This window comes from Saccopteryx leptura, chromosome 1 (genome assembly GCF_036850995.1).
Source record: "Saccopteryx leptura isolate mSacLep1 chromosome 1, mSacLep1_pri_phased_curated, whole genome shotgun sequence".
Taxonomy (NCBI): domain Eukaryota; kingdom Metazoa; phylum Chordata; class Mammalia; order Chiroptera; family Emballonuridae; genus Saccopteryx; species Saccopteryx leptura.
Window position 1 is genome coordinate 332,213,770 of NC_089503.1, and position 26,203 is coordinate 332,239,972.

A 26,203-nucleotide genomic window follows, 5' to 3' on the forward strand; every position below is an offset into this window, starting at 1 on the left:
ATACTTTATTTTTTAAAAAAGAACAACTTTTCCTTTAACTTTCTCGCAAAGTTTAATTCTTTATTAAAAAACACGAGAAAGCCCTCATTGTGGATATTACATGCATATAGCCTTTTAAAAAATATTGTAAGGGATGAAAGTTTATGCATGATGCTGCAGCTGGAGTAGTTGCATTGGGAATGGGAAAGAGAAGTCACTGCTTTAATCCTAGAACATTTTTCATAGCATTCTTTGAAATGGAGTTGCATCATCTTTATTTAATGTTAGTAACTTAGATTAGATTAAATGTCTTAATGCTAACCATTTGAACTGTATTACAATTCTAGTGATTTCAAATCAATGAGGCAACTTAAGTTTTGCTTATTAAATTATGATTATTTAGACACTTATATTTTACATTTTCTGCTTATTTTTAACATTGGAAGACACCTGTCCTAGACAGACACAATTAATGCTAGTTTCTGATTTTCTCAACACAACAAGTTGCACCCTATTGCTAGAAGTATGAGATTCATGAGGCTGCCTTGCAAAGCTTCCAGCAATTTAGCTGTCTACAAGGATTAGAAAATGGGCTGGGCTGTTACAGGCTCAACCTACTCAGGTACTGAGAAATGTGCAGTCGTCCTTCCCCATTTCATGGTTCACTTTTTGAAGTCTCACTGTATCGTGCATTTTTAAATTGTATATATCTCATTTTGTATTGCGGATTTTTTGCTATATTGCGGGATTTTGCGATATATCAATATTTTTATATGTTGTTAAAATTACGTAGGTTTAAGAGTGTAGAAAGTGTTTAAGAGCATAAGAAGTGTTTATAAGAGTGTGAGAAAGGTTAATCACAGTGTGGGAAAAGTTTATAAGAGTGTAGGGATGGTTTATAAAGCCCTAAAACATATACAAATAATAAAATAAATATAAGGTCGCTACTTCGCGGATTTTCACCTACCCCTGGGGGCTCTGGAACCTAACCCCTGCGATAGACGAGGGACCACTGTAATACACGATCACATTCTCACAAATCCAAATGGATTGTCTGTGACACGGATCCTTTCTACTGGTGTCAGTCCTCAGAAATCACCAACTTTCCTGGCTCCCCCTCCCCCTATTAAACAGAGGCGGAAACAGATCCCTATCACTCTTTTGTATGTTCGACTTTCAGTTTAGAAAATATGGTTAAAACTTGAAGAATCCTCCTTTGAGTAGTAATTATAAAAACTTTTATTATTTTTTATAAAAAAGATTAATAAAATATCTGGTAATAAAGCATAATTGTGGTGAATATGATAGACTAATAACATACCACAAGTTTTCAGAATTTTCTTATTTTATTGCTCAATGTCACTTATGAGATAGAATATTAAAAATAGATTTAGGAAAGAATCAAAAAAATAAGTGAGAGAAAGTTTGTTCTAAGCTATATTTTTTCCAGATTTCATACCCAGTTTTGTTATATTTTGTCTGCAGTTACAAATCCAAGTACGACCAGGGGAATTGAGAAACCATGTAAGTTTGACGGGAAGTTAAGAGGAGAATGTGTTTGCCTTGCCAAGGCTTCCCACTTGCGCACTTCAGAGAATGGCCGGGTGACATTCATATTCCAACTAGTTATCTCTGCCCAAAAGCTCCCTAAATCTGTGTATAAATGATTCCTGAAGAAAATGACTTTCAGTGATGTTTCCTATCTTGTAGCTCTTTGAGAGAATAAAAGAGCACATTTATGGTATTTTTCTCAAATCGGACCAAGGCAGTTATTTGTTGTGAATGATGCTTTTAGAATTGCACACTGGATTGTTTAGTATTACAGTACATACGATATATACAGAAGTGGAGCAAAAAGCAACAAAAGTAATGAAAATAAAGAAGGAGAACCACATGGCTACGCTAAATAGTGCAGATACATTTCAGAACGCTGTCTGACTGCTCTGCAGGTAAATCCACATACACAGAATGATTTCCACAACCGTGCAGGCTCTTCAGGAGGCAACAATTTGGATTTCTTCTGAAAGCAAAAAGATGTCTCTTTTAAAGACAAGTTTGCGTTTCAACTTCAGAATGACTCATTGAAGAGAACAGTAACCCCGAACCACAAATTTAAAGAATTAAGCTCTGTTTTCACAAATTTCATCATACTATTCTACAGCAGAGGAAATATATTTACTCTCTCTGAGGGTTTAGCCTGAATAGCATAAAGTAAAGCAATATTTTAAAGCCATCGCTTTCAAACTTTCATGTACCTTCAAATGGGGATCTTAGTCACATACCCAGCTTAATTCCCGTGCAGCAGGTCTGAGAGTGGGACAGGAATCCTGCCTTTTTGTAAGGGCCCAGATGGTGCTGGAGCTGCTGGTTTGAGGGTCATATTTTGAGTAGCAAGGTATAAAGGCCTTCCAAAGTGTTAGTTGTTAAAATAAGATGCTGTTCAATGGGTACAAGGTTTCAGTTATGCAAGACGAAAATGTTCTAGATATCTACAACATTATGCCTTTAGTTAACAATACTGTATTGTACACTTAACATTTTTGTTAAGAGGGTAGCTTTCATGTTATTTTTTTTTCACCATAATTAAAAAATGTTAGTGCTCTGCGGGTCATTTTCTCCACAGCTACAAATTTGTATTGATGTCTTCTCTGTTCTTATACCTCCCGTAGACTGGCAAAGTGAGCTCTATTTTCAGACTGGCTCTACCTTCTATTGACTAGTCTCTTGAGCAGGGGTCGGGAACCTATGGCTCTCAAGCCAGATGTGGTTCTTTTGATGGCTGCATCTGGCTCGCAGACAAATCTTTAATAAAAAAAATAATAATGTTAAAAATATAAAACATTCTCATGTATTACAATCCATTCATTTCCTGTTCATGGTTGTGGGTGGCTGGAGCCAATCACAGCTGTTCTCTAGGACAACACCAAATTTTTATTGGATAATGCGTAATGTACACGGGTCGTTGTATGGTTCTCATGGAATTACATTTTAAAATATGTGGCATTCATGGCTCTCTCAGCCAAAAAGTTTCCCGACTCCTGCTCTTGAGGATTCTTAGAAAGTTTCAGGTATAAACAAAAGAAGTCATAAGACTTCAATATGGTAATTTAACCTGGGGAATTTTATTGTTCTCTTTTTACCTATTTTTCTTCAAGTCGATCAGTATCCCCTTAGTTTCAGAAAACCTGAACAAGTCTGTGTGTGGAAGGGACACAAAGATTGGTGGTTGATACAGATAAAAATTTGTGTTCTCTATTTAGTATATAGGACGTTTACAAGAAAGTTTGTTTGCTTTTTTTTTAAAAAAAAAGATTTCAAAGATTTGGCAAAAATCTTTTCAAACTGTGCAGAAAAAAAGTCAATCTGTTTTCTGGCCTTAATATATTCATAAAATGATAATGACATGTGTATAGTTAAGGAGAGAGCTTATTGTTAAATTTTTATTATTTATTTAGTTGTTTTCTATTCTTTGTGGTTTGTATTTAAATGACTATTAGCTGCTACATGGAAATTTATTTATTTTGGAACTTTATGCCTGACACAAAATTTATTACTAAAACTGGTTTATTTTATATGTATCCTATTTTTATGATTAAACTACTATCAGGAAGTTACTTTTCTTATGAAAATATAGTTTAAAACCCAGCTAAAATCTTAGAGCATCGTGTAGCTATTCATTACGAGAAATCAGCAAGACATAGAACAAATAAACAAAAAAGTTAGATATAATCTTTATTTAAAATTAGTTTTGATAAAATAAAAATTTAAATAATAATAAATTCTGGAATACCCAAGTAATTAATTTATATTAATAATGAGAAACTATGTGCCTAGTGGAAAGTTTTACACTGCTCATAAAAATTAGGGAATCAGGGAATGTGCAGATACTCCAGTACCTTTAGCCTTTTGTATAGTGCATTTTCACCAATGAAATAAAAGCTGGTTTTGCATCTCATTTGCACAATCGAATTATTTTCTTTGAATTGTCATCTGCTTTTCTGATGCTCTTGTTTAATAAAAAATCAAATTCTTTTTTAATTGCTTCATATTCATTTTGAAATATCTCTTAATTTTTCTGAGCAGTATATTTTGATCAAGCCAGTTCAACATAAAAATTTTAAATGCTGTACATGATTAGTAATAAAACATGAGATTTTTGTATAAAATGGTAATTCTTTTTCTCAGAGAGCAAAAATAAAAGCTACTTTTAGAGAAAGCAATGGAAAATTATAAAATTTACTTGACTTCTGGTGGCACAATGGATAAAGTGACAACCTGGAAGTCTGAGGTCGCTGGTTCGAATCCCTAGGTTTGCCTGGTCAGGGCACATGTGGGAGTTAATGCTTCCTGCTCCCCCCCTTCTGTGTCTCTCTCGCTTTTCTCTCTGAAATGAATAAATAAAAAAATTTAAAAAAGAAAATTATAAAATTTAACTAAAATTTTGAACAACCACTCCAATAAATACTGCAAAAACTGGTTTAAATACTTACCTGGCAGAGGAGATACCATGATCACGAAGGTGGTTTTCCCAGGGCGAGGCTTATCCATTGCACTCCGGATGTGCTGACCCCTGCGATTTCCCCAAATGTGGGAAACTCGACTGCATAATTTGTGGTAGTGGGGGACTGCGATCGTGCTCTAAAAAACAAACAAACAAACAAACAAACAAAAAACTGGTTTAAGAAGAAAACACAAGAGGTGAAAAGGTATACATGGATGTTTAAACAATATATAGTTAAAGGTTAGTATACGTGTCACACATGATGCTGAATGGAAATCATTAAGAAGATATTAATCTAAAATTGTTGTGGCCAAAAGTCTGTTTAACACTATCACGCAAGTTCCAGAGAACGTACAATGGTTTCCATGAATCTGGCCAATGGGGAAAATCAGTTTTCAATTTGGATGCCAATCAGGAAGTTAGTTGCTTTTCAAAGTATTATAGAGCATAGATTCCTTCCCTATAGTCCGATCAGAATCATAGGAGACTGAGAGGAGACAGACAGGCAGGAAGCCAATGTACCTCATAAACAGAAGAGAAAATCACAAGCTGTATGAGATGAAAGCTGTATGAGACTCAGAAAAAAAGACAGCAGAACTTGGAAGGAGGTGAAGGAATACTCATGGAACAAAAATGAAAAATAGACTCTTAGTAATAGTGGTGCATTCTAGCTTTTTAAGTTAGTGAGTGACTCACTCAGAAACAGATATTGATATTAGGACTTTATTTAATAGTCAAGTTTTTTTAGAGATACTTATGCATATATTTATGTTTAAATTAACAGTATCACAATATATATGTTTCATTTTGTGTTTGAAATCACTCAGATTAGATTACCTATGTTGTTGATAAAGTTGTGAATTAAAGAACTCCCCCTCCCCCCTCACTCACAGAAGTATTCCTGGCTCACAGTATTTTTATTGTGAAAACTGGGACCGTGCTTGCGCAAACTAGGGAAGTTGAACATCCTAAATAGCCATGAGCAGTTTGAATCTTTGGGGCTTGTTTTCCTCACATAAATTAGCATGTACATTATTTTTTTCTCTAATTTTGAGGTATTTTTTTATTTGGGCAGGAAAATAGAAGGCCATCTCATCATTTACTTGGAGAAATAAAAAGAAGAAAGAGAAATATTTGAAAAATGCCATGAGTGACTCATTCAACTTCTGTATCTATTATTGTGGTGATGTTTTTTCATTTATGTTAACTGGTCTCATTCTATACAAATTTAAATCACTGTATTTGTTTGTAAGGTTTAATTACCTTTATCAGAAAGAAGCCCTGGCATTAGGACATCTGGTGAGTTTCTCGCCTTTCTAAAGCGAAGGGAATCCAGGATTCCAGCCACATCTTGGCCCAGTTGGTTCAGTAACACGGTGTTGCCGTTCTGTGCAGCAATTGTGCTGCTTTGTAATTAAAACTCTGGTGAGTTAAGTGCATCAGGCTCAGTAACTGGTAGATTGGGAAAGAAAAAAAAAAAAACTTGAGAAATTTCCTTCACCACATGAGTCAAAAAGCTAAGAGAGAAAGAGAACAAAGATGTGACCCTGAAAGTGCACTTACCTTTCAGTGCTGTTTCTTAGAGTCACATTGATTTATTTGACCTTGCCAGGATGTTCCTTTTTTAAAAGACCTAATTTACTAACAGTGTGGGTTTTTCCAAGTTTCTCACTCCCCTCAGATTGCATTTTCATTTGCTCTAGCAATAAAGACCACTAATGCAGAGACATCACAATTGCACTCAGTGTGGGAGTCTCTCTAAGGTAGAGAAATTCCCATATATCTTTTTGTCTCATATTGGAAGCTTTGGAGAGTCTTAGGTCCTAGATAAATGGAGAGCAATTTGTCACTCGTTGCAATTTATTATCGATATTGAACTCCTTTGCTTTTTTGTACAGTTGAGAAAGTTGTGTCTATCTGGCTTTATTTTTAATAGACCAGATTAAATAACCATCATAATTCATCAGAAAGAAAAATCTGTAGTTGAACTTTTGCCTTTGTTCGGTACTCTAGATCTTAATAGTAATAAATTTTATTATTTTACTTTGAACTTGGAAGTAGAAAAGTTTCATCAGGGTAGTTCCAACTTAGAATAGGGGCACTAGATAATTTATCATCTAAACTTGGGCACTTTTCAGAGTGAAAAGGGATGTTATTAATAATTATTCTTGAACACCTGGTGCAAATCAAGTTTATTCCAGGTGAACCAGTACATGCAGTCATACTGAATGGCCTCTAGAGGGAGCATCAGAGTTCTCAACTCTAAACTGGATGAAAGTGGGTACCAAGAAAAGAAAGGGAGGTGGAGGGTAAGGAGGCCCTCTTGGTTAGGCTTGGTTCTGCTTACAGGCAGGAGCTCCTCACCAATTCTTCTTATGGTTCTGGATTTTGTTCACTGGAAATTCTTTTTTTTTTTTCTTCCTCAAGTTGCCTTCGTAGTTACCTCTGAAGGGAAATTAGAAAATTTGTCTTCCTTGGGAGCTGAGAAAATTTCTCCGTCTGCTTTCATCCAGTCAGGGTTGAGAATGCAAAAGTTGTTTTAAGAGTTAACTAGTTACTGTGCCATTTGGTCTGATGGTTCTTCTGACCATAGAGTTCTCTTAAGAACTTGAGTGAGTTTTTATCTACCTATTTTTTCTACAATTAGCTCTGCATGTAAATAGCTAAAACCCACATTTTTAATTAAACCAGTTTCTCATTCTCTCTCTCTCTCTCTCTCTCTCTCTCTCTCTGTTTTGCTGGTGATTTGAGTTGATTACATTTTTTTAGGATAGTTATTCTTTTAGTTGATTACTTGAGTCCTTTTAACTAATTCAAAGGATTTTCTGCATGCCTAGATGTTCCTAGGCTTTCTTTCTCTTCTTTACTTTCTTTCCTTCCTTCCTCCCCCCCTTTTTTTTGAGTTACAAGAATGCCTTGATTTGCTCTTTTTTCTCGGGGAGACTAAGTTTTAATTATCTATTGTTTTTCAAAGTCCTTCTTGGTTATATCATTTACTTTTTGGAAATGAGAAGCAGTTATATCTTCTACCCCACATTTTCTGGAATTTCAGGACTTTCATAATTGTCTTCCAAATGTGTTTTCCGTTTGTTCCAATCTTTCCTGAACTTGTTGCATTTTGTAGTGCCCTGTCAAGTGCAACCCACTCAAGCTCTTAATATCCTATTTTCCTGCATTTACAACCAAAGCCCAACTACACATTAAATACATCACCTGCTTTCTAAGATATAGCAGATGATAGTTTTACTGTTTTGCCACACTGCAAACATGTTGTCATCTTTCTAGCCTTCATTAATAGATTCCTCACCACCTACTATCTGATACTTTAAAGCCAATATATATATATATATATACTACTCACAAAAATTAAGGGATATCTTATAGCTTTATATTAATTTTGAAATATCCTCTAATTTTTGTGAGCAGTATATGTGTATGTGTGTGTGTGTGTTGTTCTTATTGTTATAGCAGAATTTAACTTCTGGGTATCACTTTTTTTCTGAAGTTGGAAATGGGGAGGCAGTCAGACAGACTCCCGCATGCGCCCGACGGGGATCCACCCGGCATGCCCACCAAAGGGCGATGCTCTGCCCATCTGGGGCGTCGCTCTGTTGCAACAAGAGCCATTTAGTGCCTGAGGCAGAGGACATAGAGCCATCTTCAGCGCCCGGGCCAGCTTTGCTCCAATGGAGCCTTGGCTGTGGGAGGGGAAGAGAGAGACAGAGAGGAAGGAGAGGAGGAGGGATGGGAATTGAACCCGGGACTCCTGCACGCCAGGCCGACACTCTACCACTGAGCCGACCGGCCAGGGCAACAACCATTTATTTTTACTCTTGCTACTTGACTGTCACGAGTCAGTTTTGCTCTTCAATCCAGAGCCCATAGTAATGGAGCACCCCTTATCTTAGATATAAATAAGTGGAATAGTATACTGTTCACAAAAATTAGGGGATATTTCAAAATGAATATGAAGCTATAGACTATCCCCTAATTTTTGTGAGCAGTGCAGATTAACTAATAGTTTTTAAAACCTCTTTAGGATAGTGTCACATGCCACATCCTCTTACATTTCATTGACCAAATCAACAATATGGGATAATTATTTTTTTATCAGAATGAGTTCCATAAAGAAGTTTTGAATTTTGAGAAGATGAGACATTAGGTCATTACTGTGTTTTCCTCCATCCTGGCTGCCATTTCATTCTGTGTTCTCCCTTTCAGAACTGTTCCATTTCTACTTTTTTTTTGTCCAACAAGATAGTCTCAAAATATTATGGATGGGTTATAATAGTATATTTAATATAAAAGAATTCACTCTTGTTTATTTACCAGCAATCCAACCTCCTATTAAAAGATAAAGAGCTAGAAAAGTAAATGAAATCAATATGTCACTTTATGCTTTTTTCATAAACGTTATAGGCTTTAAAAGACTATTAGATTTATTTTTTCAATATGCTTAGAAAAGAACAAATATGATTCATGTATTTTGAGATGCAAAATATAAAGTAAAGAAGGAATATAGTTGAAACATAATATAAACCAGTTCCATATTTCATTAAACTAAATGAGTGACAATATATAATTTTATATGTATATTTTATCAAAACAATTCCATCACTTTTAAATTAATGAGAGATGATGCAACATGATGCAAATGTTTGAATTTGAAACCATAGGATTAATAGAATAGAATTCCAGCTTTAGTATTTATTAGCTGTATACTTAAGGAAAATTATTTGTGAAACCAATTTGCACCATTATACAAATTGGAGTTGAGAGAAAGACAAGAATTCTACTAAAACTACTTAATTTTTCTAATTAACCATTTGGTTCACCATTATTCTTATCAGAGCCTTAACTTTGAGCCTCTCCCCCTCACTTTTTTCCAGGAGTTTATCTGTCCAAAACAATGTTTGCACTAGTTACAAGGGAACTTAAGTCTAGTCAGCTTCTTAGTGTTTATCACTCTCGATGTTTCTGCCTTAATTATCCAAATTTGTGATATATTTTTATAATTTTTTGAAAGGGCTACTACTAACATAGAAACCTTTCCAGAGCTCACTGACTCGTAAAGGGACAGAGATCCTATTCCCTCAAGACTAAGCTTGATCTAGAAAGACTACACTTGAATCCTAAGGTAACAAGTGCATCACATCACATACTGTTCATCTACCAGGGACTTCACTAACCACAGAGGTGCAAATTATGAACACGTTCCAACATTCTTCACCTCAAAGACTCAAAATGGAATCCCTTTGCTTCCCCGGAAATCAATTCACTTGATAGATAAGAAAAAAAAATTTTTAAACTAAAATAGTAAAAAATAAAAGGTCTTATTACTATCTCTTTTCTAAATACTATCTACAGAAGTTTAAAGAAAATTTTATATATTAACTTAAATTAAAATGAACTGGTAATTTTTTAAGTAAAGAAGAGAGGAGGAGACTTGGTCACATAGCCAGTTGGTTAGAGCATCATCCCAAAGTGGCAGAGGTTCTGGTTCGGTCCCCAGTCAGTGCACATACAGGAGCAGATCAATGTCCCTCTCTCTTTATCACTTTCTTCCTTCCTCTCTCTCTCTCTCTTTCTAAAATCAATATAGTAAACATTAAAAAAAATAAGAGAGGAAGAAAATTCATCTCTGACAAAATACTGTTCTTTTTAAGATCTACACTATTTTTAGTCAGTCTAACCCTTAGTTTCCCACTATTAAAAATGGCAGTGACAATGTTTACTTTAAATTATAAATTTAAAATAAATAATATATGTAATAATATATGTAAAACACATAACTCTTATATAGTTCATTTTGGTTGTTCAGTAATTGTTGAGAGGTATTGTTTTAGTAAAGTTTATTTGAAAAAAGAGATATTTATATGAAAAAAGGGATATTTAGAAGGCCACAGGAGTAGGACCCATGATAGTCAAACACTGCCATAATTACAACTCATACACCCTTCATAAAGTTTCCTCATTCTTTTCATTTCTTGTTGCTACTGGATATTTTTTCTTTTTTTTTATTAATTTTAATGGGGTGACATTAATCAATCAGGGTACATAGGTTCAGAGAAAACATCTCCAGGTTATTTTGATATTTGATTGTGCTGTATACCCATCACCCAAATTCAAATTGTCTTCCATCATCACCTTCTATCTGGTTTTCTTTGTGCCCCTCCTCTCCCCCCATCCCCTCCCTTACCTTCCCCACTCCTGGTAACCAGCACACTCTTGTCCAAGTCCCTGAGTCTCATTTTTATGAGACATAAAAATGGATATTTTTTTTCAATATTAATTCTATACAACTTGTCTCTACCTATGAGCTTCTTCTTATTCAGGATTTCATCATCTTTGTTATATTCCTTGAATTCTCATCATTTTATTATTCGAAGATGCCAGATAGCCATGGCGTACTTTTCATGCCATCATTATGCTTACAGATTTTATATCATTCTTTTGAGTTTTGGCACAATCACAGGAAAATTATCCATTGGCTTCCAAAGTAATATCTTACCTCAGAGTTCTTTACACCTTCACACTGGTAGTGGTCATCTCACACTTTGAGCGAGTCTAATGTAACTACAAGATTAAATCAAAATGTCTAGAACAGTAAAAGTGGTCAGTATCCGATTGTTAAATGAAGAATACTTTAGGTAAAGGTTTCTCCATGGAGAAAGAGAGAGAAAGAGAAATAGTGGGGGGAAAAAACCTAGAATCTATTTTGGGTTTTAAGTGTTTCAAAACAGGAAGGACCAGTATATCTGGGCAACATAGGAAAAGGAGGACTGGAGGACTTCTTTGGAAATTGCAGCAACACATCATCACAAGGAATAAATTTTACAGGTCCTCCAAAGCATGGTTCACAGTGGAGAAGCTGGAATTTGGGGACAAGTCTAACAAGGAAGCCATTAGCATGTATTATACTTTAAAGTCTCTGGTACCAAAAGGAAATTAGAAAATTTCACCCAAATGTCCAAGCTGAATTGGTGGTAAGCACAGAGCTGGTCTTAGAAGAAAGCAAATAAGGAATTTGTTGGGTAGCCAATAACCAGAGGATGATCAGTCACTGAGAAAACTGACACTCAGGGAGGAGGCTCCTGAGATTTTTTTTTAAATGCAGTGATAGAAACAATGCCTCCCAGTTATTTTGCAAGAGATGCACCCTATGGGAGAGACAAGTTGGAACCCATATATATAAGATGGGATTTTTCTGGGCTTGACATTTTACTTCACCGTTCTTTCCTTCCCCACCATCATCCTTACAGGCAGCTACATAGCACAGGAAGGTAAGGGAAGTATGGAAAGTAAAATGCAATTTCAACTCTGTGTGGACTGAAGAGGCACTTTATAAATAAAAGCATAAAGCTGCTCAGCAATTTAATTTTATTTTGTAGGGCTTCAAGTTAGTTTTGAAATCATAAAATAGAGAACTTTAGGCCACCCTTGACATTTATGCTTTTGTTTTTTTTAATTTTGTTCATATGAAATAGTTCAATGTAGAATTTTGCTAGGAGCTTTAATCAAGCATTTTTTGGCAATTTCCAGAACTGATTCTTTGCTGCCATTGCAAAAGCAGGGCACATGTGGACATTTTTAGTCCCCTGATGTGTCTCCTTTGTAGAAGCAGTTTACTCAGATTCTTTAAATTACTTGGAAGTAATCTGGGTGGGCCTGCCATCATGAAATTATTTAAAATACCCAAATTATTTTTTTATGGTCTCATTGCCTATCTTTTTTTTTTTCCTTTGAGTCTTCTTTTTATATTGCCCTAATTACTAGATTGTATATGTATAAACTACATATCATCTTCTTGTTTACAGGCAATACAATTAATAATTCAACTGCTGGCCAGTTTGCTCAGTGGTAGAGTGTCAACCTGGCATGAAGAAGTCCTGGGTTTGATTCCTGGTCAGGGCACACAGGAGAAGTGACCATCTACTTCTCCACCCCCTCTCCTTCTATCTGTCTCCCTCTCCCTACCCCTATTGCAGCCATTACTTGATTCAAGCAAGTTGGTCCTGGGCACCAAGTATGGCTCCATGGCCTAACCACAGGCCCTGAAATAGCTTGGTTGCTGAGCAACAGAGCAGTGGATCCATGTGAGTAGAGCATTGCCTTATAGGGGGCTTACTGGGTGGATCCCGGTTGGGGCTCATGCGAGAGTCTGTCTCATTACCTCCCCGCCTCTAAGTAAAAAAGAAAAAAAAATTACAAAACTGTTTTGTAAATAAGCCATTCTTTTATATAAAATAAATAATGTAGAATACACTGTTTGTAGTTTCCACAGTTTTTTATGCTTATCTAAGTGTGACTTATCTGCCTATGCCAACCTATTTAGGTACAGTTAATTTCCTATCAGAGAAGCACTTGATTTGAAATCAAAACTTCACAAAATGACTATTTGATGTTTTTTATTTTTATTTTTGAATTTTATCGGGGTGACACTGGCTAACATGTTTATACAGGTTTCAGGTGCTAAATTCTATAACACATCTCCATTCACCATATTGTGAGTTCACACCCCCACAACCCATTGCCAAGTCAAGTCTTCATCAGTGTTTTTTATTTTTATCTTTGGAATTATTCTACTTTTTTTTCTAACATTATATATATTTTAACTTTAGAGGAAATCCTATACAAATTATATTCTTATGAGTTGGCAATCTCTGAGAAGGGTTGGAATTTCCTTTTTAACAATACTTGGTGAATGATATGGTATCCTAAAGTGGAGAGACAGTGAACTTATAAGAAAGGAGGTGATATTTGTCAAAGTGCAGTTTTCCTTGGAGCTTACGTGTTGTTTCCCATCAGTACTTAAAACCAGCAGGGTTTTTAGAACTAGTTGCAGTATTGCAGATGTTTCAAGACATTAACATATGATTTGAACACCATCGTGGTAGGATTTGCTACAGATATAGTTTCAATTTGCAAACTACAAATTAAATGTTTCTCCATTAACTCACCACTGTAATATTTATTTGTCCCTAGAAAAACCAAAGATTTAGTTTGCTATACTTTGTACTCAAACACAAGAGAGGTGACAACGTTTGTTTGACATGTGTCAGTTCTTTCCATACCAAGTACGTGAGAAGATTCCCTAGGAAGTTGTTAGCTGAGTACTACATCTATTTGTGAAGTAGATGATAAACTATTGTTCCTCTTGTTTTATGACCACTAGGGAGATGAATGCAATTTGCACAGTGCAATGGTAATAACCAGTGTGACATTTTCAAAGGAATCTAATCATGGATTCTAAATATTCATACCCAAATTCATACCTCAGCTGAAAGCTTTTTTGTTTTTTTTGAAAAAGTGCTCTTTGAATGAACAAACTCATTGTATGCTTTCAGATAGGGAAATTTACACTTTTAAACATATGGTTCATGGAGCAGTATTTCTGCATGTTACTTAGGAACATATAATACTAGTCACCAAAATCTTATAATTAGATGACCACACAATTTATCGTTCAACCTTTGAGAATAGAAGATACCATTAATAACTTCACAAAACAAGAATCTTAAACTCATACTGGGCAAATCAGGAGATACAGTCAGTGTACATGTAACAGATTAAAAAAATTTTAACATTATAAGCTATTTTTGGAGGAAATAAAAATCATATTATTACTAGAAAGCTAGAAATTCATTGTGATCTAATGAACAGAGGTGAAATCTCAATTCTGTAATTATGCAGAATTTCTCATTAGGAAATTTTTACAATAAGAATAGCTCATTCTAAGAACTATAAAGAATTTCATTGGTATTTCAGGCTGGAGTCTATATATTCGGGATCATTATGGGGTGAAAATTTTCCACTCTCTTCACTGTCCTTGGTGACTGGCTCTCAGTATAAAAACTTGAAGGTATTTTGTGTCTCAAGGCATTTTATTTCCAGAGACCTGTATACCAGAATATCCCAAGAAAAATATTTCAGGAAATTGTATAGACATGAAGAAAAAGATGCTTTCCAACTACTTTTAAAATCATTTTTTGTTCTTTTAATTTGTTAACATGGAAGAATTTAAAAGTCTAGTGTGTCTTAACCTTAAGAAATGCTGCCTAAAAATATCCAGAGGGTGTGTATTGTTTCTATAAGTCACTTAGTATCAAGAAAGGCAGCATTTATATCCTGACCTAGCTCTGTTAATTTGCCTTAAGGTCAACAAAGAGAGTGTAGACTTGAAGGAGATAAAAATTTCCTTCCCCAGAGTCATTTTAGATTAAGAGACATGTCAACTCTGGATTAGGCTAAAGAAACTACTAAAATCAAGGTGCAGGGCAGATATTGGGTTTGTTGATGCTTGAAAGGAAAAATAACATGCAAATGTGATAGATGGGCAGAGTGGGATAATGACAATCTATACAAATCTATACAAGGGAGAATAGGAGTCTCTGATAATTAAGTTTAGATCAGAAAAAGTGGAGCATGTTGCTAAGAGCTCAGAACCAGAAAGTTCATTATAGTGTGCCTTTTGGAACATTTGATAAGATGATAGCCATTTACAATGCATGTAGCTGCAAGGACAACAGTTTTGACCTGAAGCAGAAGTATGGCTCTGCAACCCAGAAAGCAAAAGATGTTTTACTTCTAAAGACAAAAATCTCACTAAAGTAATTAGTTGAACTTTGAACTAGAAACTGGCTATATAATTGTTCTTTCATTTTATCTCCAAAAGAAAATGGATTGTTTCTAGTCTCCAGTGCTAACACTCAGTTTTTAAAAAGGCATTCTGTTGCTTGACCAGGTGGTAGCACAGTGGATAAACCATTGACCTAGGATGCTGATGACCCAGGTTTAAAACCCTGAGGTTGTTGTCTTATACATGGGCTCATAGACATGAGCCCGGCTTGAGCATGGGATCACAGACATGACTCCATGGTTGCTGGTTTGAGCCCAAAGGTCATTGACTTGAAGCCCAAAGTCCCTGGCTTGGTCAAGGGTTCATTGGCTCAGCTGGAACTGCCCCCCAACCGTGGTCAAAGGGCATGCGAGAAAGCAACCACTGAACAACCGAAGTGCTGCAACTACAAAGTTGATGCTTCTCATTTTTCTTCCTTCCAGTGTCTGTCTGTCTCTCTCTCTCTCCAGTTAAAAAAAAGAGAGAGAGAGAAGAAAGGCATTTTGTTAATACAATGTGCCAGGCATTGTGCTTTTCTTCTGTGGCTCATCCAGACCTTCTTCCCGTGTTTCTTATCTCTGTCATCTTTACATTATCTTTTCATGTAATCTGTTTGTCTCTCTTCTAACTTGTGGATGTTTTTCATGTACTGGTTGACCCTTCATAGTTCTGACAATTTGTTAAAGTAAATTTTTATTTCATTTATCAAATTTCATGTTCATTTAGTGAATACTTATTTAGTATATACTTTGTTCCAAGTCCTAGAGATACAGTGGTGAACAAATAAATGCTATTTTTCTCCTCATAAATTTTACAGTCTGATTGAACAACCAGATTAAGTAAATAATTACATAAGATAATGTCATATCACAATGATGCTCCTCTCAGTCAAGAGTTTGATACTATGAGCACCTAGAAAATAAGACATGAGAGTTGAGGTGAGAGCTGAAAAGAGATGAGTTCAATGATAGGCAGTGATAAAGAGGGAGGTGTCAGAATACATGCAGCTTCTGTCTTCAACTATATAGTGTAGTGAGATAAGGACCTCTGGAAGGGAAACATTGTGCTGAGATGCTGAGATAAAGCTCAAAGTTTATATATGTTTTTGAAGTTCCTTTAAATAATCCAAAATAAGATACCAAATAAAGAATTGATATATGTGCTACATCTGGAGCTCAGAGAAAAGGTTTGCACTACAGACATAAATTTCCGAATCAGTGATATGTAGGACTAAGGTCTTGAGGAGCAACAAATTTAACAGTTTAGAAGGAAGTTGTTGGGCATGAGAAGAAAACAGAAGAATGCGCAGAAGAACAAAAAACTAAGAGAGCGTTATATCTTGAAAATCAAGAGAACAGGCTCTTTCAAGTAAAGAGTGTTCAAAAGTTTATAAGCTGCTGAAAGGTCAAGACAGAGATGGAAAAATACATTAGATTTAATGACCTGAAAGTCATTGGTGCCCTTAGCAAATGCTTCATACAGAGAGATGAGAGGGCAGAAAAGCCTATTGGCAGAGGTTGAAGAATGAGTCGTAGGAAAAAGCAGGGAGTATAGATAATCTCATTTTTTCATTTATAAAATATTGAATGTTTGTTTTCTGTTGGAAAATGACTAAGAACTGAGAATTTATAGATGATAAAATCTCTGTTCCCAAGTAACTCACAAATTGGTCAAATGTCTCAAATGAGTGAGATTAGTACATTTATTTCTTCTTCCTTAATTAAGCACAGATTTCTTTACTTTATGTCCAATAAACTGGTAAAACTACTTTTGTAAGTTTTAAACTAGAAATATATTAAATGACATTTTTTCAATTAATCCAGGAATATTAATATTAATCACTATATTTTCTTCTATAAATTTTATTTTTTCTTCTTTATTTTCTCAATAATGTGTTTTCTAGCTTCTGTCCTTCCCCTAACTATAGGTGTTCCACAAAATTTAGTCCTTGATCCCTTGCTGATGTTGCAGTAAATACTCTTCCTCAGGAAACATGCCCAATTTTTTTGGTTTTAATTATGATAATGGGGAAACAAGGGAAAGAGCAGATGCTTATCAATGCTAATCAATCATCTTGCTCTCTCCTATCTTCGATCACCACCAAAGTTACAGATTCCTTCCTAAAGTAGCAGTGCAATTTCTCAGAGTAAAATTGGCTCACATGTTAATTTTCTTATTTCTCTTGTTCTTTTCTAAATTATTATTTTTTCTTTTTTTCTAAGTGAGAGGAGGGGAGATAGACAGACTCTCACATGCGCCCCAACCAGGATTCACCTGGCAACCCCCATCTGGGGCCATACTCACAAGCTATTTTTAGTGCCCTAGGTATAGGATCCATGGAGCCATTTTCAGTGCCCAAGGCCAGTGCACTTGAACCAGTTAAGCAATGGCTGAAAGAGGGGAGGTGAAAGAAAGAGAGAGAGAGAGAGCAAGCAAGCAAAGAGGGAGGTGTATGGGTGAAGCAGATTGTGCCCTTACCAGGAATCAAAACTGGGACTTCCACAGGCCAGGCCCATGTAATACCAAAGAAGCCAACTGGACAGAGCCACATATGTTAATTTTCTTTTCTCTGATTACTAGTAATACTGGGTGTAATTTTTATAAGTTCACCAGTTCTTTTGTCTTCTTTCACTGACTTATAGTGTGTGGCATTTATATTTTTATTTTTATTTTTTTTGACTTTTTTTTTTTTAATAATTTTATTTTTTTAATGGGGTGACATCAATAAATCAGGATACATATATTCAAAGATAACAAGTCCAGGTTATCTTGTTGTTCAATTATGTTGCATACCCACCACCTAAAGTCAGATTGTCCTCTGTCACCTTCTATCTTGTTTTCTTTGTGCCCCTCCCCACCCCCTTTCCCTCTCCCATTCCCCCCTCCCCCCCCCCCGTAACCACCACGCTCTTATCAATGTCTCTTAGTTTCACTATTATGTCCCACCTACGTATGGAATAATACAGTTCCTGGTTTTTTCTGATTTACTTATTTTGCTTCGTATCATGTTATCAAGATCCCACCATTTTGCTGTAAATGTTCCGATGTCATCATTTCTTATGGCTGAGTAGTATTCCATAGTGTATATGTGCCACATCTTCTTTATCAAGTCATCTATTGATGGGCTTTTTGGTTGTTTCCATGTCCTGGCCACTGTGAACAATGCTGCAATAAACATGGGGCTGCATGTGTCTTTACGTATCAATGTTTCTGAGTTTTGGGGATATATACTCAGTAGAGGGATTGCTGGGTCATAAGGTAGTTCTATTTTCAGTTTTTTGAGGAACCACCATACTTTCTTCCATAATGGTTGTACTACTTTACATTCCCACCAACAGTGTATGAGGGTTCCTTTTTCTCCACAGCCTCTCCAACATTTGCTATTACCTGTCTTGCTAATAACAGCTAATCGAACAGGTGTGAGGTGGTATCTCATTGCCGTTTTGATTTGCATTTCTCTAATAGCTAAAGAAGATGAGCATCTTTTCATATATCTGTTGGCCATTTGTATTTCTTCCTGGGAGAAGTGTCTATTCATATCCTCTTCCCATTTTTTTATTGGATTGTTTGTTTGTTTGTTGTTGAGTTTTATGAGTTCTTTGTATATTTTGGATATTAGGCCCTTATCTGAGCTGTTGTTTGAAAATATCATTTCCCATTTAGTTGGCTTTCTGTTTATTTTGTTATCAGTTTCTCTTGCTGAGCAAAAACTTCTTAGTCTGATGTAGTCCCATTCACTAGTTTTTGCCTTCACTTCTCTTGCCTGTGGAGTCAAATTCATAAAATGCTCTTTAAAACCCAGGTCCATGAGTTGAGTACCTATGTCTTCTTCTATGTACTTAATTGTTTCAGGTCTTATGTTTAGATCTTTGATCCATTTTGAGGTAATTTTAGTACAGGGGGACAAACTGTAGTCCAGTTTCATTCTTTTGCATGTGGCTTTCCAGTTTTCCCAGCACCATTTATTGAAGAGGCTTTCTTTTCTCCATTGTGTGTTGTTGGCCCCTTTATCAAAAATTATTTGACTATATATATGTGGTTTTATTTCTGGACTTTCTATTCTGTTCCATTGGTCTGATTGTCTATTTTTCTGCCAATACCATGCTGTTTTGATTGTCATGGCCCTATAATATAGTTTGAAGTCAGGTATTGTAATGCCCCCAGCTTCATTCTTTTTCTTTAGGATTGCTTTGGCTATTCGGGGTTTTTTATAGTTCCACATAAATCTGATGATTTTTTGCTCTATTTCTTTAAAAAATGTCATTGGAAGTTTAATGGGAATTGCATTAAATTTGTATATTGCTTTGGGTAATATAGCCATCTTGATTATATTTATTCTTCCTAGCCAAGAACAAGTTATATTCTTCCATCTCATTATATCTTTTTCGATTTCCCTTAACAATGGTTTATAGTTTTTATTATATAAGTCCTTTACATTCTTTGTTATGTTTATTCCTAAGTATTTTATTTCTTTTGTTGCAATCGTGAAGGGGATTATTCTTTTGAGTTCGTTCTCAGTTGTTTCATTGTTGGCATATAGAAAGGCTATTGACTTCTGTATGTTAATTTTGTATCCTGCGACCTTACTGTATTGGCTTATTGTTTCTAGTAGTCTTTTTGTGGATTCTTTGGGGTTTTCGATGTATAGGATCATATCATCTGCAAAAAGTGATACCTTTCCTTCTTCTTTTCCGATATAGATGCCTTTTATTTCTTTGTCTTGTCTGATTGCTCTGGCTAGAACCTCTAGTACCACATTAAATAAGAGTGGAGAGAGTGGACAACCCTGTCTTGTTCCTGATTTAAGGGGGAAAGCCTTCAGTTTAGTGCCACTTAATATGATGTTAGCTGATGGTTTATCATATATGGCCTTTATCATGTTGAGATATTTTCCTTCTATACCCATTTTGTTGAGAGTCTTAAACATAAAATTGTGTTGTATTTTATCGAAAGCCTTTTCTGCGTCTATTGATAAGATCATGTGGTTTTTGTTCTTTCTTTTGTTCATATGGTGTATTACGTTAACCATTTTACGTATGTTGAACCATCCTTGAGATTCTGGGATGAATCCCACTTGATCATGATGTATTATTTTTTTAATATGTTGTTGTATTCGATTTGCTAGTATTTTGTTTAGTATTTTAGCATCTGTATTCATTAGAGATATTGGTCTGTAGTTTTCTTTTTTTGTGCCATCCTTGCCTGGTTTTGGTATGAGGGTTATGTTGGCCTCATAAAATGTGTTTGGAAGTATTGCTTCTTCTTCAATTTTTTGGAAGACTTTGAGTAGAATAGCAACCAAGTCTTCTTTGAATGTTTGATAAAATTCGCTGGTATAGCCGTCAGGGCCTGGACTTTTATTTTTGGGGAGGTTTTTAATGTTTTTTTCTATTTCTTCTCTACTGATAGGTCTGTTTAGGCTTTCTGCTTCTTCTTGACTCAGTCTAGGAAGGTTGTATTATTCTAGGAATTTATCCATTTCTTCTAGGTTGTTGAATTTAGTGGCATAAAGTTTTTCATAGTATTCTACAATAATTCTTTGTATATCTATGGTGTCCGTGGTGATTTCTCCTCTTTCATTTTGGATTTTGTTTATATGAGTTCTTTCTCTTTTTTCCTTGGTAAGTCTTGCCAAGGGTTTGTCAATTTTGTTGATCTTTTCAAAGAACCAGATCCTTGCTCTATTAATTTTTTCTATAGTTTTTCTGTTCTGTAATTCATTTATTTCTGCTCTGATTTTTATTATCTCCTTTCTTCGGCTGGTTTTCGGTTGTCTTTGTTCTTCTTTTTCTAGTTCCTTAAGGTGGGAAGTTAAGTGGTTCACTTGGGCTCTCTCTTGTTTGTTCATATATGACTGAAGTGATATGAACTTCCCTCTTATCACTGCTTTTGCTACATCCCATAGATTCTGATATGTCGTATTGTCATTTTCATTAGTCTGTATATATCTTTTGATCTTTGCTCTTATTTCTTCTTTGACGAATTCATTTTTAAAAAGTATGTTGTTTAGTTTCCACATTTTTGTGGGATTTTTTTCCTCTTTTTTGCAGTTGAATTCTAGTTTCAAGGCTTTATGATCAGAAAATATGCTTGGTACAACTTCAATTTTTCTGAATTTGCTGATGTTGTTTTTGTAGCCCTACATATGGTCAATTCTTGAAAATGATCCATGTACACTGGAGAAAAATGTATACTCAGTCACTTTGGGATGAAATGTCCTGTAGATGTCTATCATATCCAGGTGCTCTAGTGTTTTGTTACGGCCACTATGTCTTTGTTGATTCTCTGTTTGGATGACCAATCTAGAGCTGTCAGTGGTGTATTGAGGTCTCCAAGTATGATTGTGTTTTTGTCAGTTTTTGTTTTAAGATCAATAAGTAGCTGTCTTATATATTTTGGTGCTCCTTGGTTTGGTGCATATATATTAAGAATTGTTATGTCTTCTTGATTCAGTGTCCCCTTAGCCATTATGAAATGGCCATTTTTGTCTCTGAGTACTTTTCCTGTTTTGTAGTCAGCATTATCCAATATGAGTATTGCTACACCTGCTTTTTTTTGGATGTTATTTGCTTGGAGTATTGTTTTCCAGCCTTTCACTTTGAATTTGTTTTTATCCTTGTTACTTAGATGAGTTTCCTGTAGGCAGCATACAGTTGGATTTTCTTTTAAAATCCATTCTGCTACTCTGTGCCTTTTTATTGGTGAGTTTAATCCATTTACATTTAGTGTAATTATTGACACTTGTGAGTTCCCTATTGCCATTTTATATCTTGCTTTCTGTTAGTTTTGTGTCTTGTTTGATCCTTCTCTTTCATCTTTCTATGTTTTGTTTTTATTTGGTTGTATTCCATACATCTTTCCTCTGTTGCTATCTTTTTTAAGTCATGTGGTTCTGTGGTGGTTTTTTCAATGGTGGTTACCTTTGAGTAATGAAAAGGGTCCCTACCCTGTTCATTGTAGCAAACCATTTTGTGAGTACTTTTGCACTCCATCGTCCTTTGTTACTGTTAATCTCCATCTTCTCCCCCTCTTTCTTTTTGTTGTTGTCACAGTTTAAATTTGGTTTTATTGTGTTCTTCTTGGAGCTTTTACTTGTGGCTCTGTTTTTTTTTTTGTTCTTTGTATCTGATTGGAGAACCCCCTTTAGTAATTCCTGGAGTGGGGGTTTTCTGATGATAAATTCCCTCATCTTTTCTGTATCTGTGAATGTTTTTATTTCTCCTTCATATTTGAAGGATAGTTTTGATGGGTATAGTTTTCATGGCTGAAAGTTCCTCTCTTTCAGGACTTTAAATATTGGGGTCCACTCTCTTCTAGCTTGTAGAGTTTCTGCTGAGAAATCTGATGATAATCTAATGGGCCTTCCTTTATATGTTGTATTCTTCTTTTCCCTGGCTGCCTTGAGAATTTTTTCTTTGCTGTTGGTTTGTGTCAATTTCATTATGATATGCCTTGGAGTAGGTTTGTTGGGGTTAAGAAAACTCGGAGTTCTGTTTGCTTCTTGAACTTGAGGCTTTAGTTCTTTCCACAGGCTTGGGAAGTTCTCATCTATTATTTGTTTGAGTATGTTCTCCATTCCATTTTCTCTCTCTTCTCCCTCTGATATACCTATTATTCTTATGTTATTCTTTTTGATGGAGTCAGATAATTCTTGTAGGGCTATCTCATTTTTTTAATTTTTGAGTCTCTTTCTTCTTCTCTCTGTTGTGCCTCAAGTTGCTTGTCTTCTATTTCACTAATCCTCTCTTCTATCTGACCTGTTCTATTAGCTAAGCTTGTTACTTTGTTTTTCAGCTCGTGAATTGAGTTTTTCATCTCTGTTTGATTTGTTTTTATAGTTTCAATTTCCTTGGAAATATATTCTTTGTGTTCATTGAGTTGTTTTCTGAGCTCCCTAAACTGCCTTTCTGTGTTTTCTTGTATATCTCGGAGGATTTTTAGGATTTCTATCTTGAATTCTCTGTCATTTAGCTCCAAGGTTTCCAATATATTAAATTTTTTCTCCATAGATTTGTCCTCATCTAGCTGTGTTACCTGTCTTTCTTTTGTATCCATGATATTCAATTTTTTCTTTCTTAATGGCATCTGAGGGTGGTTTTGTTGATAGTATTAATGAGATTTAATAAAGAATAAAAAGTTAAAAGAAAATAAAAAAAAATAATAAAAAAAATAAAAAATCGAAAAGTTTTTTTAAAAAAAATAAATAATGAAATAAAGAAAAATAAAATAAAATAAAAATTTTAAAAAAAGGAAATTATTCCCCCCCTCCTTTTTTCCTCTCCTCTCCTCTCCCCTCTTTCTTGAGAAAATCTTGTGGTGAACTGTGAATTATAACAAACAATGCCTGTGATGGAGGGCCTGAATTGGGGAAAATAATATAAAGGGGCAAAAAAAAAGAAAAAAAAAAGAAAAAAAAAAGAGCGTATGGACCCACAAAAAGCAAATAAGGAAAAAATTGGGGTCAAGAATAAAATGATTTGCTTTTAGGTGTTGGTTGTCTAAGAGTTATGATGAGAGGAATAAGAGGAAAATGAAAAAATGGGGGGACAAATTAAAAAATTACTATTGTATTTAGTGGAATAAGAACTAGATAAAATGGAGAGCCAGGGATGGGAGCACTGCTAGTGAGTTAAAAAGGTGAAATAAAAACCCCCCAAAATGCCACAAACATAAGTTTGAGTCCCAGATAAGATCATTTGTTTGTTATTGAGGTTTGAATGAGAGGAGATGTAAAGGAGAAAGGAAGAAACTAATATAGAGGGAGAAATGAAAGAGAGAGAGAGAAAAAAAGAGGGAACCACTAAAAGAAGAAAAAAGAAAGGGGGGAGAGAGAGAGAGAGAGAGAGAGAGAGAGAGAGAGTTAAGGGTTTTGGAGTGCAACCCTCATAGAGAGAAAGGAAGAGAAGAGAAAAGATAATGGGAGATGTAACACTTATGGGTAGTGTAGTTCTAGGAGAGGAGAGAGTAAGACCGGCAGAGAGTTAATCGGCCAAATTGGAGGAGGAAAAAAAGTATCAAGAATGAAGATAAGAGAAACAAACGAACAAATATAATAAAATGGGATAGGTTATAAAGTCTGCGGATTATTCTTGATTTTGAGAGGTTATCTTCTCGCTTTTTCTTTTCTCTCCCTCTTCCTGGTCGGTGACTCTGTACCCTGGGTTCTGCCCCTTTGGCACGCTCAGGTAGAGGTTTGCAGTTGATAAGTCTCTATGGCAATGTCATGTATTGTGCTTTAGTCTCGTTGGCAGTCGAGGCTCATTAGCATTTATAGGCTCCGACAGTGAGAGAGTCCGTGTTCCTGGAGCCTTTCTCCTAGTCTTTCCTTCCTCAATTAGTAGCCTGATAATCCAGCTGTGGGGTTGCTGCTACTTCTGCCTGGATCGTAAGAGGCTCAAAGAGCTGGCAACTCCCCACTCTATTTCCACTCAGCACAGGGCTCTGGGTAAGGCTCAGTCAGTCAGAGCTGCTAGCATAATCAGGCGGGCTTTCCGCCCACTCAAAGACCTCTGGCTCTGCCACTCTGTCTGGTAACACAGGCGGGTGCCCACTTCCGGGGCGCTTGGAGGAAACTCTCACTCACTGTCTGCGCACGCAGACCAGGATATCCGGCCAGCAGTCTCACTCTCTGAGTGAAACCCCCAACCGCAGGGAAATGTTGCAGCGTTGGAATTGAGTCTCGCTCCTTCCCCGTGCGCGGCTTTTGCAAGGCGCTGGGGTGGCCCGAGATTCCGCTTTGGCCCACACAAAGACCCCTGACTCTGCCCCTCTGTGCGATAACACGGGTGCGCACTGCCGAGGCACTCGGAGGAATCTCTCATTCACTAACTGCGCGCGCAGACCAGGATATGAGGCCGGCCGCGTTTCCCTCTGAGTGAAACCCCCTCCAGCACGGAAAATCTCCACCGTGCGTGGCTTTCCCAGGGCGCTGGGGCTGCCCAGAGACTCTGCCCTCAGCCCACAGAAAGGCCTCTGACCCTGCCTCTCCGTGGGGCAACATGGGCACCCACTCTCGGGGCCTAGGAAGAAATCTCTCGCCCACTAACTGCGCGCATGCTGACCAGGAGACCGGGTAAAATGGCCGCCCCGCTTGTCTTTCTTTGTTTTGTTTTGGTGCGAGTGTTAGCTTGTATTGCCCGGGTTGCCACGGGATCAGTTTTTCCTTGGCTTGGATCTCCGTGCCACAGCCTGGTTCGGCGGTTTGTGCCGCGGCCTGGATCTATTCACCCCCTTTGCCTGCCTCAGTTTCTATATTCACAGTTACCAGAGAAAGCCACCCTGTTTAGGTTAGTGAGGAAGGCGGAGCATTTCTTACTCCCTATTTCCTTCGGGGTTTGGTTATATATTTAGCCAATTTTTCACTCGACCATACCTTTGGGTGTATTGCGAAGCATCTGGAGGCTCCAAGTATAGGTTTTTCTGTTTCTTGTTGAAGATCTTGTTGAGTTTTGGGGGAGATTTATCGGTATCGCTTCCTACCCCGCCATTACTCTGACGTCATCTCTCGGCATTTTTATTTTCTTTGACCAATAGGAAGAATATCCTAAAGAATATCACTGGCACATTCTGGGCTGAATGTGAGAGAGCCCATAGGATAATATTATCTCCCAATTATCCTGGAAAATCTTTTTATTTCTTCAAATATTCTGCTCACAAAAATTAGGGGATATTTTAAAATGAATATGAGCTCATTTAGGATGACTTTTTCTTTCTCCACCAATTTCTTTCTCTTTGGCAATAGTTTGCTTATCTCCACTTGGTCCCAGGGATCTTGAGGGCAGAACCCAGATGATGGCTCATCTCAAGCACTATCCAGAAAGATTTCTTTGGTTCTTTTCTTGCAACAGCATTCAAGGAAAATTGTACCTTCATTTTACAGGTTCTATAACCCCATCTCTGTCTAGGTTTCATGCCTCTGCTTTTCTTACATACACAGGGTAAATCTACCAGTCGTTTCTACTAGTGGTACTTGAGTCCTCGGTGTTATTGGCCAGGTTCTCCATGTAACACTATGCATTTTTATTCTATTCTAGAATTATAAACCTCACCTTTTGAATAAGGTTATATATCTTTCATGTGCTAAAAATATTATTAATTTTTGGTAT

The 26,203-nt window shown here is 36.2% G+C and overlaps 1 non-coding gene across 1 annotated transcript; it reads left to right on the plus strand.

Moving 5' to 3' along the window:
* Positions 1 to 4,461: 4,461 nt before the first annotated feature.
* Positions 4,462 to 4,621, plus strand: LOC136390001 (U1 spliceosomal RNA). Its single transcript, XR_010748533.1, has one exon. It is a non-coding gene; the product is annotated as a U1 spliceosomal RNA (small nuclear RNA).
* Positions 4,622 to 26,203: the final 21,582 nt, after the last annotated feature.